Source organism: Magnolia sinica, chromosome 12, assembly GCF_029962835.1.
Source record: "Magnolia sinica isolate HGM2019 chromosome 12, MsV1, whole genome shotgun sequence".
Lineage (NCBI taxonomy): Eukaryota > Viridiplantae > Streptophyta > Magnoliopsida > Magnoliales > Magnoliaceae > Magnolia > Magnolia sinica.
The window spans coordinates 11,431,730-11,451,392 of record NC_080584.1 but is presented as its reverse complement, the minus strand read 5'-3'; positions in this window follow the sequence as shown (position 1 = coordinate 11,451,392).

The window sequence follows — 19,663 nt, the reverse complement described above, 5'->3', positions numbered from 1 at the left end:
GATCCAGGAACTTCGTGATACGGATAATATGAGGGTAGAAGAACTAGTTGGTTCACTACAAACCTACGAGTTAAACTTTAAAGCTCCTAAAGGTAAATCTATCGTACTAAAATCTTCTAAATGTAATTCAGAAGAAAATTCTGATTCAAAAGATGATATGACTCTTTTAGGTAAGAAATTTTACAAGATTTTCAAAAGCAAGAAAATGGTTGATTTTCAAAAATTAATGATAAAAAGAAGTTTAGACCCAAATTTCGAAAATCTTTGAAAGATAGTCAATGTTACAACTGTCAAGATTATGGGCACTTAGCAAATAAATGTCCTAAAAGGGACAAACCCAAGAAGAAGGGTATGTTGGCTACATAGGATGAATCATCTGATTCTGAAGGTTCTTCTGAATCAGAAGATTCTGAAACTGAGTCGGGCAATGAGGTTAAAGCTCTTATGATTCTAGCCAAATTCACATTTTCAGATAATGACTCAACAAGTGAAGAAAATCTGAGTAGTGAATGTGAAAATGAAGATGATCTTCAAGACGCTTACAATGCCCTATATAAGGAAAGTTGTAAAATTGCTGTCAAACTTAAACTTCAAAAAGAAAAGTTTTCTAAACTCAAAAATTGTTTTGAATCACTTGTCTTAGAAAAATCACAAATTTCAGATTGTTTTGAAAAATCAAAATGCGATTTGGAATTCAAAAACTCCCTAATTATTGATTTAAAATCTGAAATTGAGAAACTTAAAACTGAAGTATCTTCTCTTCTGAGTCTAAAGGACACATGGAAATATGCCTAAGGTGATCCAAAGTTAGAGAAACTTTTATCCGGATCAAGAAAATGTGGTGATCGATCCGGGTTGGGCTATGATAAAAATTTACCTCCTAAACAAAAGTATACTCCTCCTATGTTTGTTAAAGGAGAGTCCTCAAACTCAAAAGGGAAAAGTACTTATCAAGATTTTTTTAGAAATTCGAAAACTTTTCAAAAACCTAGAAGCAGCCATGTCAACTTTAATCAGAAACGAAATCCACTAGCTGAAAAGATAGTTGATTTACTCAAGGAGCTCTTAAAATCTAATTCTATAGGTCATTCCTACAAATATACACAAAAGAAGACCAACTATGTTCCTAAACCCAAAACAGTTATGAAATGGGTTCCTAAAGTTACCTGCTTGGTTGCTCACACTGCTTTCAAAGCAACAAGTCATTCAGAGTGGTACCTAGACAGTGGATGCTCCAGGCATATGACAGGTGACAAAGCTTTATTCACGGATCTGAAAGATATGACTGATGGTTCAGTCACATTTGGTGATGGTAGCAACTACAAGATTATAGGCCAAGGTACGGTTCAACTTTTTAATCTTCCTGTGTTTAAAAATGTTTTATATGTTGAATGTTTAAAACATAACTTGCTTAGTATATCTCAAATATGTGATAATAACCATAGTGTTCGGTTTTCTAATCAAAGCTGTGAGATACTAAACAATAAGGGTTTTGTAATATTAACTGGACGTAGAACGTCTGAAAATTGCTATATTATTAGTGAATCCAGCTCATCTAATTAAACATGTTACATGGTCCATACAGACGAGACTGATTTATGGCACAAACGTCTTGGACATGTACATTATCAAAATTTATATAGATTGAACAAACGAGAACTTGTAAGAGGTTTATCCAAACTTCAGAAATTAAATAAAATATGTGGTGAGTGCCAGATAGGCAAACAAATAAGGAACTCGCACAAAAAGGTGAATTCAAATACCACATCAAGACCACTCGAACTTTTCCATATGGATCTGATAGGACCTACCAGAACGGAAAGTCGTGGTGGTAAAAAGTATATCCTGGTAATAGTTGATGACTTTACCAGATTCACTTGGGTAGTCTTCTTAAGGGATAAATCTGAAACCCTTGAAGAAGTAAGAAAGTTTTTAAAAGGATTCAAACTGAAAAATCTTCTCAAATCAGTAAAATTCGTAGTGATCATGGATCTGAATTTGACAATAGCAATTTTGAGAAGTTCTGTACCGACCAAGGAATATTACATGAATTCTCTGCTCCCAAAACTCCACAACAAAATGGAATTGTAGAAAGAAAGAATAGGGTGCTTCAAGAAATAGCTAATGTCATGTTGAATAGTAAGAAGCTCTCTAAAAATCTTTGGGCTGAAGCAGTCAACATAGCTTGCTATATTATTAACCGAGTCTACACTAGCAAAGATAATAATAAAACGGCTTACGAATTGTGGTTCAATAAAAAACCTACTGTTAAATACTTTCGAGTTTTTGGCAGCAAGTGCTATATTTTACGTGATCGTGAAAATTTGGAAAAATTCGATACGAAGAGTGATGAAGGGATTTTTCTAGGATATTCCTTAAACAGTCGAGCTTATAGGGTCCTGAACAAAAGGATTGGTGTGATTCAAGAATCCATTAATGTTATCATTAATGATCATTTAAACACACCAATTTCTAATTCAGATAATGATGGACTAATCATTGATAAACCCGATACTTCATCGAATCAGACTGATTCTGAGTTGAGGACTGTTAAAGATCATCCAACCACACAAATTCTTGGAAACTATCTCACCGGTGTTCGCACCCGTAGACAACTCGAGGATATATGTAATTATGTATGTTTTACATCCCAAATTGAACCATCTAACGTAAAAGAAGCTCTGGCTGATGAGAACTGGATTGTTGCGATGCAAGATGAACTCAACCAATTCGTAAGAAATGATGTTTGGTATCTCGTACCAAGACCTAAAGATAAACACATCATTGGAACAAAATGGATTTTCGAAAATAAGTCTGACGAATGTGGAAATATAATTAGAAACAAGGCTAGACTGGTGGTACAAGGTTATACTCAAATTGAAGGGATTGATTTCGATGAAACCTTTGCACCAGTAGCACGTCTTGAATCTATCAGACTATTTATATCCATTGCATGTTTTAAAAAGATAAAGATCTATCAAATGGATGTGAAAAGTGCTTTTCTAAATGACGATTTACATGAAGAAGTCTATGTTGAACAGCCAATGGGTTTTGAAGATTCTAAAAATATTGATTATGTATATCTGCTTAAAAAAGCACTTTATGGATTAAAACAAGCACCTAGGGTATGGTATGAAAAATTAACAAAATTTCTTTTAAGTCATAATTTTCAAATGGGATCTGATAATAAAACTCTGTTTGTTAAAAAACATAATGATCATATCTTAATGGTACAGATTTATGTTGATGATATCATTTATGGATCAACTTGTACTGACTTGACTACTGAGTTTGCAGATTTGATGAAATCACAGTTCGAAATGAGCATGGTTGGGGAATTGACTTATTTTCTTGGATTGCAAGTAAAGCAACAACCTGAAGGAATATTCATTTCTCAATCTAAGTATGCCTTGAATCTAATCAAGAGATTTGGATTTGAGAATGGCAAGAATTTCGATACTCCTATGAGTACTACTCTGAAACTATCAAAAGACTCTAATGGTAAAAATGTTGACTCAAAACTTTATCGGAGTATGATTGGTAGTTTGTTATATTTAACTGCTAGTAGACCTGATATTTCTCTAAGTGTTCGTATTTGCGTAAGATATCAATCTGATCCAAAAGAATCTCACTTGATTGCTATCAAGCGAATTATTAGATATGTCGCAAGTACTGTAAATCTCGGTCTTTGGTATCCTCATAAAACCAATGTCCAATTAGCTGGGTACTCGGATGCTGACTGGGCTGGTAATCTAGATGATAGAAAATCAACCAGTGGTGGTTGTTTTTTCATTGGAAATTGTCTGGTTTCCTGGTTTAGTAAGAAACAAAATTCTATATCACGCTGAGTATATCGCAGCCGGTAATGCATGTACACAGCTTGTTTGGATGCAAGGAATGCTAAGTGATTATGGAATTAAACAGGATTCTATGTTATTACATTGTGATAATTTCAGTGCGATAAATATTTCAAAAAATCCTATTCAGCATTCTCGTACTAAGCATATTGACATTAGATTTCATTATATAAGGGAATTAGTAGAAGAAAAAGTTATATCTCTAGAATATATTCCTACTGAAGATCAACGAGCTGATATTTTCACAAAACCTCTTGATAAAAGCAAGTTCAAAAAGATGAAATTTGATCTTGGCATGTGCATTTTAAGATGATTATTTATGCCTACTTGTATTATAGTGTATATATTTGCTAGATTGAATTTCAATTTTTGTTTAAATTGCAAGAAATATGAATTTTTTTGGGGCTTTCTTCGACCTGTCGTGAGTGTACTCGACCCGTCGACCTACGACCGGTCGTAGATACCCACGACCAGTCGTAGAACTCGGGTTTCACTTAAATTGGGGATTTTTTACTTTCTTCCTCATTTCATCTTTCTTCTCCTTGGAGCTGAGCTTCGACTTGTCGAACCCATTCTTCAAGTTCTTCAAGGTTAGTGTTCCAAATCCCGTTTTTCTTGCAGATTTGTGTCTAGATTGTTTCCTTTTCTCTCTTGAAGCTTTCTATTTTGAAAATCATTGAGATTTGGGGTTTGGATTTTAAAAAATCTGTTTTGAATAAACTCACTTCTCAATCCTTTGCAACTTCTTAATTTCTTGAAATCCTTGTTGCAAATGGCTTCTAGAGGTAGAAAAACTACTTCCTGTGGTCCTTCTTCCTCCAGATTATCCGCTATCTCTAAACGTCATCTTCTTGTTCCCAATGATGATCCATCATATGTTAGGGACATTCGATTACGTAATGTTATTGTTGAACATCCTGTTGATGTTAATCATATTGCACCTTTTGACATCCTTCCTATGCTTGAAGCTGTAGGTTGGGTTAACTTATTGTATTGGGGTGGGCCTGCATACCGGTCTATTGCCCAATCAATGTTTACATGTATTAGTGCTTTCTCATAGGATAATTTAACTTTTTAAATTTCTACTAGAGAAGGGCCTTTTGACGTTGATCGTCATTTAATTTCAGCCCTTATGGAAATTCCTGTGAATGATGAGGGTATTCCTATCCATAACTTAACTGATAAACCCTCAATGTCTGAAAAACGCATGCTCACTAGAGACTTGTGCAATATGGATGTTCAATGGACTCAAAAAGGGAATGCGCTTCCCGCAAGGTATTTGTCACCCAAATACAGAATTCTCCACAGAATCTTTGTGTCTAATCTATATCCTCGTTCGGGTAATAAATCTGACTTGACTTCGTTTATGGTTCATGTTATCCATGCTATTTCCAATGGTACTCAGATTTGTTTATCATCCTTAATCTGTCATTTCATTCTTCAGTTTCGACTCCATCCTGGTCATAGTGACATTCCTTTTGCCTATTTAATGACTGTATTGGCTACTCATATGTTAGTCGATATGCCTGCTGATGAGGTACCAATCCATCATCTGATTTTCAACAATACTAATATTAATAAGATGAAGTTGAATCTGCTTCCTGAACAAGGTGGTGGTGGTGGTGGTGGTCATGAAGAAGCTGGTGATAACATTAATATGGATGACATTTTTGAGGAACTGGATTCTGACTCAGTAAATGATCCAGATTTTGAACCATCTAATGTTGATGCTCGTCTGAAAGCATTAGAGGGTAAAGTTGAGAATATAAATGTAAAGTTGGAAAACATGTCTGTTGCTTATGATTTACAATTCAAGTACATGCACAAATATCTTAGGCGCTTGAACAAAGGCATGCACCAACTTGATCCCTCTATTCCTGCTCCGTCATTAAGTTCTAGTTCTGAGTAGTTTTTATAAGACTTCTAGTCTGTAATAACTTTATAACTTAGCACTTGGTTGATTTTGAGTTGGATTCTATTTATGTTCTATGCTGGATATTTATTCTATGTGATGCTATGCTGAGTATCTCTATCACTCTTTTGCTATACTCTCTTACCTCCTCATGTTTACTCTTATGAATTCCTTTATTTAGTTCTCATTTGTCATATTGTGACAAAAAGGGGGAGAATAGTTTGTTCTTAATGTGATTGTGAGAGGAGTAGCATTGGTTATGTTACTTAGGGGGAGTCCAGGGGAGTATATGTTTGATCTTGTTGAATGAAACTGGTTGAATGTTGAATATTGAATATTGAATATTGATTTGCAGGTATTAACCAGTTGTTTTACTTTTGTTTATCTTAGTTATGTGTTTTGTCACTAATTTGACAAAGGGGGAGATTGTAAGTGTTATAGTTTATATCCCTGCCTGTTGTCAAATTTGTGGTGACAAAATCACTGTTATGTTATATATAACTTGCATAAGTGAAGCTCTCTCAAGGATCAATATTCATGAACAAGCAAAGCTCACAAGACAAGACTCAAGCTGAAGAGTACAAGGCAGTTGGTAAAGAACTCAAGACCCTTTTAAGAGCTACATCAAGATTTCAAGATTGATCTACATCAAGACTTCAAGGCTCATTCTTCAAGGTCACTAGTTCCGAATGTTTCAATGTCCTTTACTTCATGGTTGAGGTTTGACTGACCATAGGTTGACCTTAGAAGTAGGTCATTTCGGATACATAAACCGAATGTTTATTTTACATGAGTTTGGTCTGTTCTTCGACTAGTCCTGCCTTCTTCGACTAGTCCTAGAGTTGCTTCGACCAGTCTAAGAAATTCCTCGATCAGTCGTGAGTTTGTTACAAATTCTGGATGAAATCTGTTAGGCTTCGACTAGTCCAGGAATCTATTCGACCAGTCGTAGGAACAGTGTTGATTGCATTTACGACCAGTCGAAAATCTTCGACTCGAAATCCAGCAAAGCTTTTCAGGACCTACGACCAGTCGAAGGAGACCTACGACCAGTCGTAGGTGACCTACGACCAGTCGTAGGAGACCTTCGACCAGTCGTAGAACGGTCAAAGCATATCCCGCCGAATTTTTCAAATATCTGTTATTGCTTCGACTAGTCGAAGAGCTCTCTAGACCAGTCGAAGACCCGATCTTCTCACTTATAAATAGTGCACGAATCTCAGAAGAAATCATCGAATTAATTAATCCTTTCAAGCCAATCTTCGTCGAACTTCTGAGAGATAATTCTGTGCTCCATCTAAGCTAAGTGTGCTTATTTAATATTCTCTTTCCTTAGCTTTATTTAATTGATTTTGTTTCTGCTATTCCAATCTGATTTGATAAGAGGAATTGTTATTCCCTTTCTTTGGAATCAAGATCAATTAAGGCAAGCCCTATTTGGTTTAATTTAAAATCTATTAGAACTAGAACCATTGAAATTGAATACTGGACATTGAACTTGGACATTCAATCATCTACTCTGATTTGGTTCTGTCGGGCTGCTACAACGAAGGAGATAATCAGGTATTTTACATTTAATTGTAAATTCCTTTCTGTTTTAGTTTCTTTCAAGATTTGCCAGAAAAATCTTGTTGTATTGGTTTTTTGAGGAGAGCCAGGAAAACTCAGAAGTGGGGTTTTTTAATTGTGTAAGCCCACAGACAAAGACACAATTGTAAAGGTTTTGGGTGAACCTAGGAAAACCTATTTTGTTAGTGAACGCTAATATCCCCTGTGTGAGGATATTAGGAGTGGAGTAGTATTTTGTGTGGCTGTTGTTTAACAGTTGGTGAACACACAGGCGAACCAATATAAACCCTTGTGTTGTGGTTGATTGATTTATTCTTCTGATCTTTAATTATTCTTTTGTGGGATGTATGTATGGTGGTGAATGTTGTAATCATTTAATTCAAGCATTATGAGAATTTTGTAATAGTTTTGAATTTATTTTCAGCTATTCCTTTATCAGCTTGATTTTCAATTTCATTTGAAAGTTGTTCCAGCAAGGTTGCCCTGCCATTTTTATGGTGTATGGCTGTCCCTAGAAAAATACATTTTTTATTACAATTTATTTCAATTCAGTTTGTATTTATTTTTGTATTCCTCTTCCGTTTGAGATTTGATACAAAGATCTTTCTAGAAATAAGGTTGTCCTACCATAAACCCTGGTTTTTGGTGTAAGGTTGTCCTTAGAACAACGTTTGTATCAACCTCTCAAGATCTGATTTGAGGATATTTTACTTTCCTGCATTAAGATTTGTGGTGGGCCTCCCACTCCTCTTCCGACCGCCTCCGTATCATGCGTGTCCTCCTCTCCTCTTTCATCTTCTGAGAGATCTGGCTGGAAAGGAATAGAGTGCTCTTTGACAACTCCTTGTTTTGTGCATCAAGGGTTATTGCCCAGGTTCACCGCTGGATTCGTCCCTACGCCTCCTAAAAGTCCTCAATAGGCGTTCGATTTCCTTTCTCTCGTAGCTTCGCATTGTCAGCCCGGTGACAACTCCTAAAAACCTTTCGTGTAGTGAAATGGATTAGGCCCAAGAGGGGTTGGATTAATATCAACGTTGATAGATCCGCTCTAGGGAACCCAGGGCCATCGGGGGGGGGGTGTTGGGAGATGTTGTGGGTAATTTTTTTTTTTTTGGTTTTTCCTCAGGCTACGACATAGGCGGGATTGGCAGGATTAGGAAAATCGTCAATGTGAACTATCTTCATGTTCTCAAGGAAGGTAATGGCCTGGAGAATGGGATGGCCCGCATGGGGTCGGAGCTCTAAGGTTCCATTTTCGCCAGAAAAGTTGCTGATCTGCCTCCTACGGTTAGGGGTCTTTTGTTCCTTGACAGGGTTGGACTAGGCATTATTAGGCAGGCCCACTCGAGTAGTCCAGTGGGGCTGGATGGGGGTATACATGTACATAGCTTACAACAGGCTTTCCAGGGTTTTTCTACCTGATCTAGCCCGAAAGGAGGGTGTGTTGTACAGGTCTTTTTGATTAATATATCACTCTTAAAAATAAATAATAAAAAAAAAAGGCTACAGCATAGGCTCAAACTCTCGGGGAGAGTTTCGTGTTATCTGGGAGGGTCTAGCGAAGTATGCTGATTTGGGTTATTCCAAGGTGGAGGTAGCGAGCGACTCCAATTCCATTGTGGGGATCCTCTCGAAGAACTCAAATCTTGCGTGTTCCATGTGTTGCTGGTATGCGAGGGTTAGGGCGATGCGGGATGTGTTAGACATTTCCTTCGCCCATACCCCCAGGGAAGCGAATGCAGTAGCAGACGATCTGGCTATGAGAGGTAGCGCAACCCAAGCAAGTTCCTTTTTCAATACTCAGGCCTCTCTCCCTAGTATTACTAGGGGCCTTCTGTTTTTGGATAGGGTAGGCTTGGGTTACTTGAGGGAGGCTTAGTTTTTCCTTCTCTGGTATATGATAGCCATGGCATCAACCTTTTTGTGATGCCCTGCCCGACGGCGTTGCAAATCCCAATTTTTGAGTTATATATAGTGCTTCTTTAAAAATAAAAAAATAATAATAATAATTTTTTTTAAAAAAAGAAGCTAGCCCTGATGTGCAAAGATTGTCTATCCTAACACCAAGCCAGTCCCCTCACATGAAATAACAATCTAATCATATGATATGTATGTTCAAAAATCCATATAGTCATGGCTAAGACAATGAGATTCATTGACTATAACTCTCCCTTGGCTACTAAGCCGTTGCACCCAATCTCAAGTACCCAAGATCATATCCTCTTAAACCCACGTACACATGTTCAATAAGAATTAACTTAGAAAATTTATCATGTCATTAATAATGTCTAATAACATTGACTTCCCAAAACATAACCCCAACACTCATTAAGTGGGCCATGAACCTACACTAACTCAAACCATCAGTTGTCCATTGAAAACAACAGGGTAGCTTAAAATAAAATATTTTTTTTTAAAAAAAAGACCTTTACAATCTTAGCTACATGGTTTTATGTTGTGACCCACATTTTACATGGCTATAATTTTGCTCGAATGGACAAACTACTTTTTGAGTCAATGGTCTGGGCCAGCCCTTAAGTGAGTTTAGTGGTCCAGGTTCCAGCTTACAAGGCCAACCCCTGGAGTACTCAAAAACACCTACTACAGTTATTCGTGGAGTACTCAAAAACCTTAGAATAGACTCAGTCTAGCTTTCCAAGTCAACTCAGCCCAATTGCACTTTTATGCAACTTAGACGCCTCTTGATGAAGCAGGTTTTTCAATTCAATTAGATCCTCCACAGTTGAGTCAAGTCCACTCCGCTGAGTTCGATTAACTTTCAAAAATCACTATCCAAATAGTCATTTAATTTGGATAGAGTATCATTTGCTCATGTAACACTATTTTTATCTTCATTATTTTCTGCGTTGTAATCCATCTACATTGGGTAGAAAGTTTGTATGGTATGCTTCTGGCTTTTTGTTGATACAAGTGGGCCCATAGACCGGTCATTCGAACCGTTGATTTGACAAAGCCCACCATGGTCTGCCAATGCAATTAAAAGGCTAAGCATTCCATGGCTCAGATCTTTCAATCTGGGCTATGCTTTGGTACATGGGCCATCCACAGTGAAACCCATCATACCAACAGTCCGGATCATCCTTGAAGTCCAACCTGACCCGTTTCCAGCCCTGTATTCATGTATTTTTATGCATGGAGAGCTTGGAAAACAATCATCACTGCCCTTTGTTGACGATCTCACTAAGCATTGGATGAATGGAAGGCAGCGTGGGGACTGCAGGAAGTACCGTGCTCGCACAGGATGACTTGCGTCCTGTTTAAAGTAGAAATGAAACGTGAATGGAAAATGGCCCATGTTGCACGAATTCTCTAGAAGCACAAAGAGCACATGTTGGATTTGTTCAGATTAAAACATGAATACACAATCCTTATAGATTTTTAGTTCACTTGCATTTTTCCACTATATATATATATATATATATATATATATATATATATATATATATATATATATATATATATATATATATATATAATAAAATCCCACCTTTGAACTGCAATGTTTTGTGGAGATTATAACTGAGTAATGATTTGATGGGCCAAGTATAAGGGAAACTTTCCATGCGCAAAATTTTGTTTGGACACGTGGCATCCAGATCACCTATCTGGACCGTCCATTAGGTCTAGGTTGCGATCAGATGATCCAAACCATCCAGTTAATAGCATACAGAATGGATGTCCAAGATTGTTCATAAAAGATAGGCCTAGTCACGGATGTATAGAGCCATCTGATTGCTGTCATTTTTTCACAGTACACAATAAGAGAGGACTGGACCTAATGGTCGGTTCAAGTAGGTAATGTGAATGCCAAAAAGTCCACCGCAACTATTCCTTTGAGAAGTTTACATGCACTTAGCCCACTAAATCATAACAGGAGATTTAAATATCTATATTGATGCAAGTATCACACCCTTCATATAGGGAAACACGTAGACCTTTTTGCATGAGAAATATCACACGTATCACTATTTAAGAGAAGAACAGGGAAAATGATGGAATTTTTCAATAAAACTTGGGGATATATTGAAAGAGGCATGAGTACACACTCCAAAGATCACCGAACAAGTATACATTTCCTTTATATCAATGTGATGCAATTATATCGAAAATGAATTCATATAACTCGTAAGTCATACACCACAAGTATGAAAACAGGATCCTCTTAACAAATTTGGGAGAAAATAGATTTTGTGGGGAATTTTACATTTTTTTTAAAAAAAATTCTGGAAGGTGAATGTATCACAAGGCATTGCCTGTACATATCACAATGTATTGCAATGTATCACATGTATCAACAATAGAGGGGAATTTTTTAGAGGGTTTTTGGCATACATTGCAATATTTTGTGTGACTCGGAGGAGTTTTATAATTGTGTTGTATAACATATCAGCCAGAAGATAACGATCTTACCGGCTGAAATTGACTAACCATATCTCTATAACATTATGTATAAGACTCTCAATTACCCTTGTTTAAGCCAATAGAACCAAATATTGTGTGAAAAAAGTATCAATTTTCCAAAACTCATTGACCATACTGCGGAAACCGTGAATCCTAGATCGATGGGATAGTTGTGTCCATGTGGTTTTTAGACTGGAAAAGAGTCCATCTTTTAACTGTGATTCGATTCAGACCAGATGGCCATATCCATTTTTGTTTCACATGAGTGATGGTGAGTCTTTTAGGGCCCATTTGGATACTAAATAAGTATTATTTTTAGCTTACGTAAGTTAATAAATTATTATTCTTAAATATATTATTTTAATTATTAAACTTAAATAAGTAGATTTTTAGAAGAAAAAAAAGACTTATTTTTGTAAGCTATTTGTTATTGTTTTTCAACAACTTCAAAAGTAATTTATTTCCTTCATCTTCATTGGTGACCCAGTAACTTTAGAAATTATTTAAGGGAATATGTTTTTTGCGGCCATGAAACCCTTCCAAGTTATCAGTGACCCAATTACTTTAGAAATCATCCAATGTAGATGATCTAGTGGGCTCCACTTAATGATGGTACATATAGGTGGCCCCATATGATAGACAATCCATATCAACGGTCTGCCACTAATGATGAATGGCTCACATTCAAGGCGAGCCTCGTATGATTGGTAACCCACATTATGGAAACCCACATTAAAGGTAGGCTCCACATGATAGGCAATTAATAATTGTGGGCCCCACATGATGGATGATCTACATCAAGGCAGGCCCCACGTGATGGACAGTCCACATCAAAGGTCAGCCTAATGAGTGGCCCATATCCAAGGAGCGTCCCGCATGATGGACGATCCACATCGGAGGTGGGTGCACATGATAGATGGTGCACATCAAAACTAAGCTCCACATGATGGGTAGTGGATATTGAAGATGGACCCCACATGATGGACGATAACATTGATGGTGGGCCCCACATGATAGATGACTAACATTAAAGGTAAGGCCTACCTAATGAACTGTGCACATTAAAGGTCGGCCCTAATGATGAATAGCCCACATCAAAGGTAGGGCCCACACAATGAACAATTCACATCAAAGGTTGGCCTCACATGATGGAAGGTTGATGTGAGAGGGTCCAAACAGACTTTCAGGATAATTACTTATGACGTTGGAAACCAAATATACTTTTCTACTTTTTGGATGATAAGTATGTTGTCTACCAAACATATTTATCAGCTGATTAAGTAAAAACCAAAATAAACTACTTACGTCATAAGTAGCTTATTTAAAGTAACTTACGATTCAAACACCCCCTCATGTCATTCAAATCAGATATGGCGACCGTATTAAATTCTTATTCAATAGGAGACAAAACAAAACAAGATTATAAACATTGGCCTTACAAGGATCAAGGCATCTCTTCCCAGCGATGTTTTCAAAGTAGCCCTCAAATTGTAGTTAAGTTCTTTGAAGCCCAACTTGAAAATAACAGAGTCACAATTTGGAGTCCGGCCTTCAAGATGACTGCCACGGCCCTGTTTGGTAAATGCCTAAAAATGAATTCATCTCATTTCAGTTGACCCCCATCAAGTTAACCGTAATTATGATTTCTGATGCATAATTGTGGTATCTAAAATGAGACGAATTCATTTTTATAGGCATCTACCAAACAGTGCCCAAGGAAATCAAATTTGGTTATTCGCACTTTTAGTGCTAATGATTCAAATTCAATTCGGTAGTGCATCCAAATGCACCCTAAAAATCTCGTATGAAAAAGTGCTTGATGAACGATCTGGTTGTCTAGATACTTGTAAACCAAATGTTGCTCATCTCCCTCAATGCAGCATTAAAATACCCTCATGCCCAATGAATAAACTGGCGTGTCATGTATTCTTAAAACAAATCACAATAACCCCATGTTTGGATGCACGAGTGAATCCAATTGCAAAGAGTCAGTTTAACCAAGAGGAATTGGCAAAAATTAGTTATCATTCCTAGGATCCAAACAGAGAAAGTGAGCAATTATATGATACCCAAGATGAGGATATACAGTGTCTTTAAGACTTGAGTTTGAGCAAAGTGCAACCCATGGCTTAGTAATCTCCACCATGGATATGTGACTCACAAAAATCGCTGAGAGAATGGGCAGTAGAGAAGAAATACAGCAGCAGTCCACATTAAAATGACATGAGGCAAAAGATTGAATGCTACAATCTTCCCGACGGAAATTATTGGGGAATCACTCGTCCAAATTGGAGCCCATGAGATCAACACTCTTGATCACTGTCACACGGGTCCCACTGTACAAACGGCTCAAGGATACTGTCCTTGGCTTCCTCTGAGGAAGTCCCTGAAATTGCAGTTGCGTTTCTCAGCGTGCAAACTAGAAACCAACATACTGTATTTTGGAGCCCAGCCCTCAATGTGAATGCTACGAAAACTACAATCTGGCTAATTGCACTTTATTAGACTAATAATTGTAATTCAATTTGGTAGTCATCCAAACATCCCAAGTGATTTTGGCATGTCTGAGTTAAACCCTTTGCTAATCTTCGTCCTTGCCCAACCTTCTTTCTTTTTTTCTTTTTTTAAAAGATGACGCACTTTTATTAGGGCTATAGGCCAATAGAAGAAAAGGAAAAAGGCCAAAGCAAACAAACAACGGAAAGGAAAAAAAAAAAAAAAAAAACCAACCATCCAGAAAACCCAGCGCCAGGAAAACAAGTAACTCCTGGCGCCCAGTCACTAATATACATAAAAACCTAATTAAGAACCCCAACTGCTGAACCGCTCTGATTCTGGAAGCAACTCCAACCTTTTCCTTCTTCGTATTAAAATATAGACGGCGAAAATGGTTACAAGGATCATTACTCCAACAGCAACTAATATCCCAACAAGCAATCCAGTCCTGTTCTTTGTTGAAGTGCCTGTTGGTGGAAGATTACTAACTCTCGGTATAAAATCTGAAGAAAAAAATAAATAAAACAAAGAAAAACAAACAAACAATCAAAGAAACAGAAGTCAGTGTCAAACTATTTTGGGAACTTCAAAGGTTCCCTTGGATGCTCAGTTGAGCTAAAGTAGCAATACCTCGACTGAACATAGAAGAATTAACAAAAATGGAGGCGCCGACATTTTAATTCATAATTACAATCAAACCCCAATTGCAATTCCACGTGTTTGAAGTTGGACACGAAATGATCAGAATCGGTTTTTATGGGCTAGCCCCACTCTGATAATTTCCACTTCATGGAATTCAAATGTGTTGAAATGAAGACTAAAAGATAATTGTAAACATTCAGTAGAACTTCATTCACCTGGAGTAACACTAACGCCCGAAATGGATGGTCCATAGGAACCACTATTAGGAGGAATGCAGCATGTTCCCTTTCCAGCCCAAAAGAGATGAACTTCGAGATAGTTCTCAGATACATGAACCTCGAAATCTCTCTGAACAGCACGAAAGGCTAACCCACCTGCATCCTTTTTTATATTGAAGTCTGTGTGTACAAGATTTACCTGGAGAGCTAATGAACAGTGCTTAAAAACCAATGGAGATTAAAGGCACCATTAATTCATATAGTCATATAACCATTTTGGATTTTGCATTTAGACAGTAGGGGCATTTGTCGCTCAATACCTAACTTGTGGCAGATGCAACAGAGGATCTGTAAATATCAATCTAGTAAGTCCTGTCAATGGATAACCTGCTGTTGACAATCTATCCAGAAAGAAAATGGATTCAATGGCAAAAACGGGTGGGTGGGATCACCTATTCGATGAGTTATTAAACCAAGGTTCTTAACTCGATAGTTAGATTGCTCGGATCCAACTCCGTACCTGCCATATGTCAGGTAATAGGCAATGGAACCCAGATTGTGCTTACAAATGCTGTGAAAACATCACAACGTTTGAAATTTGAACGCTTCCAAGGTGTATGGAACCCCTTCGTAATTTTGTAGATGACTAATATCATGATTTTTCTATCCAAATTCACAACATCATTGATTTTTATCGCCACATGTCAGCTACTATGCAGTGGACACCCCTTCCAAATCCAGCATAACAATCAGGCTGCCCTTACAATTTCTGTGAAAATATCACAATGCCAGAAATTTGAATGTTTTCAAGGTGAAAGGATATCCAATGTGGAGAGAGAGAGAGAGAGAGAGAGAGAGAGAGAGAGAGAGTAAACGGGTGGAGGACGATTAAGCACTCTAATCCTCTTTTCCTCTCTCTCATCTCTCTTACCATGAATCTCATCAATAACTAAAGTTCAATCTTTCAACATGATGTTTGTTAGCCGCGTACTTATATTAGTCCACTTTGTGATCTCACATCGGTTCTTTTAGAATATATGCTTTATAGACTTTCAATTTACTCAAATACTATTAATTGTGACATAGAACCATCAGTAATCAATCAAAAGTGCTGATTACCTATTTAAAATTGCAAGAATACAAAGAGAAAGGATAGTTCTGTGATTTTTGTTTAATAACCTGTGTATTATAGGTAGGCTATGGTCAACCATCCAGCCCTTAAGGGTACATATATGATCGTTTTCTTTCTTTAACTCTGTTTTATAGCTTGTAACTAGGGGTGTACCTAGCTCGGTTAGCTCACTCGACTCGACTAAAAAAAGCTCGATTCGACTCGGTTCGAAGCTGAGTTCGAGCCGAGTCAAGCTGATTTTTTGAGCTCGAAAATGAGTTCGAGCCGAGTTCGAGTAGGCCCCAGCTCAACTCGACTCGGATCGAATCCAGCTTATTTATTGGATTTCCACTCGAGGCTTGTTGTCCACTTGATAGGGCCGAGTCTTTCCTGGCAGGTTAGGATGCAAACCCCGTCCCTTGAATCAAAGATGTTGTGGGGTGGGCCCTACGGTGAATGTTTCTCATACCAAAAACTGGCAGCATGTTTATTAGGTGGGCCATGCCTGACAAAGGCATGCACTATGGGGAGTTATTTGGGATGCGGTTTGGCTAGGTAGTGGTCGGTTCTATTCTTAAAATAATTTCAAGAAATCTCTAACTAGGCACTTTTTTTTCTTCCTCTTCTTCTTCTTCTTTTTTTTTTTTTTTTCATTTTGAAGTTCCAAAATCAAGGCTATTCAGTGGGCTTTTGAAGTTGCACTTTAGGTGTTTGTGTAAATGCCTCAATGGCGAACTCGGCTCGAACTCAGCCCGGCTGCTGACCAAACCGAGCCAAGCTGGCTAGTCAAGCTCGAGGATCGAGCCGAGCCGAGCCAAGCTGGCTAGTCAAGCTCGAGGATCGAGTCGAGCCGAGCCGAGTTCGAGCTGAGGTCAGCCAGTGTTCGAGCCGAGTCGAGCTAAGGCTAACTCGACTCGGTTTGACTTGATGTACACCCCAACTTGTAACTTGTTTCCTTTTGAGATAAAAAAATCATTAAGATTCTTCTCGGTTTTCATGGTATCAGATCCTCTTCAATAGAGTTGTACATGAGTCGAGTCGAGCCGAGCCAAGTATCGCCCTACTCGGCTCGCAATGCCTGGGTCCTACTTGTACTCGGCTCTGCTTGGCCATCAAACATGGATTCCCTGCTCGTGCTCTATTTATCCGAGTACGAGTAGAAATCGAGTCGAGTTGAGTCTAAGTTTTCAAGGCGAGTTCGAGTCCGAGTCTTGAAGAGAGAGGGAAGAAGAGGGACGGGTGCTAGGAGAGGGAGGAGAGAGAGAGAGAGAGAGAGAGAGAGAGAGAGAGAGAGAGAGAGAGATTTTTTCGAACGGGCGCTAGGAGGGAAGAAGGAAAGGGGGTTTCGGTGGGCTGCTTGAAAACGACTGAAAAACGACTGACGAGTAGGGTTTTCTTTTTTTGGACGGGTTATATATACGGGCACACAAGTCGAGTACACGAGTCGAGTACCGCCCAGCTCGTACTCTACTCGAAATCAAAACGAGTCTTTAAAAACCACTCGTACTCGGCTCAAACTCATGACGAGTCGAGTCAAGTAGAGTAATTCCGAGTCGAGTCGAGCGAGTAACCGAGCATACTCTGCTCATGTACAGCTCTACTCTTTAATCTATGGTTCCTCTTTCAAATTGAAGGTCAAATGGATCTGAGCAATTGTAGGATTTTCTTTTTCCATTTCTGCTTGTCATCTTTTTCTTTTGGCATATTATTGGCAAACTCTCGATGCTTTATGTTAAGAGATCGAACAAGCCATACTTTATGTTAAGAGGGAACAAGCCATACGTTTAAGCACGGTATTCAATAATGGTAATGGTGCCCATAACGACCATAAGCTGTACCAGCCAACCTTATGGCTGTTACGATACGGACCATAATGGCCATTACAGCCCTAAAAAGGTCAAAATTCTTTTTACAGGAAGGAAATGTATGGGCCTGTTACAGGACCGTAACAACCATTACAGGCCACTTGTGGGCCTTTTTTCCCTGAACGTGTTACGACCCCATATTGCATGATGAGTCACACCGTTACCGTTACCATTACATAATGGCCATAATGACCATTACATAACTGTTTTTTAATACCATATGTTCAAGCAAAACCCTATATTGGTGCTTTCAAATTTTGGGTGCAATGGCCAATCAGCAGTTTTCAAGAAAATGGCAAAGAAGAAGGTAAGAAAAAACTTCATGAACTTTGGAATACATGAAAATTTCAACAGAATACCTGGACATAAATATCGAAAACTCACCTTCCAATGCTATGCCAAACACGTCCGTTGGGGAACTCTCTCGCTGCAAATTGCAAGTGTACAGTGTAGTTCCCGTTCTCGAGCCCCAAACCATAGTATCTTAGTGATCCTGGTGATACCCTTGCTGACTGGAGCAGCTCTGTGTCTGAAGTACTTGTGATCGGGGTTAATGTGTTTCTAGTATATTCTATGTTGTTGCCTTCAATAAATCTTCCGACGTTGCTCACAGCCCATCTGTTCGTGTCAACCACGTAATAGGATGCTGTGGTGAGAGTTTCATTCTCCCTTTCGAACTTGGTGCCACTGGAAGTTGTTGTTTCTGGACCGCCGCAGTTTATTGCAAAGGAAGAATCTGTATAGCATGTAAATTTGTTAAGAAGAGAAGAACTTAGAGAAGAAAATGTCGAGAGAGAAGACGTATTTCTACTTCATTGATTTCAATGAGGAAAAATTACAAAAAGAGTGCTACTTTTATAAGTATATTCAGGAAAGGGACTGAAATCCCATCTATTAATATAAATTAATACCTTTTGGCAAATATTTCATAAAGGTCCCAAATTCGGATGCTAGTGAAAATTCTGTTTGAAGTAGAGAAAACTTACCTCAACCTAACCCATTAGCCACTTCTACTTGCAGCAGCACTGCAAGCAGCCCCCTTCAGGTTATCTGGAGTACAGTTGGTCTGTACATTTTAGCAGCTAGACAAGTATCATCTTTTGGCTTTCCCTGCAATACAGATAAGCCATAGCCACTGCTTTTGCTATTTGCTAGGTAAGTAGCCTCTTCGGTGCTTCTCTAGAATACAACTAGCCGCTAATTTTTTGTTAGAATTTTTTTTAATGCATTGGAATTCAAAAGTTCTTCAAAAGCTCAAATCATGATATTAAACCTATGGATCCCTGTTTTGATTATCTCAAGTTTCTATAATGACAAAACACAAACTAGAAATGAAATATCTACATGCAGAAACTATAGGGCAGGCCAAACACAAGATGAAGAGGAGGATAACCACAGATCAGTCCCGGAGTAGGGTCGGGCCAAACACAAGAGCTATGCACAGGGTGGCTCCCACACGTGCCACATATGTGATGCGAAGGAGGAAGGGAGATATATTCTCTCTCTCACCTTTCTTTTTTTCTCTCTCAAGGTTGCACCCTTAGTGATGGGGACATCACACGCACACGCGC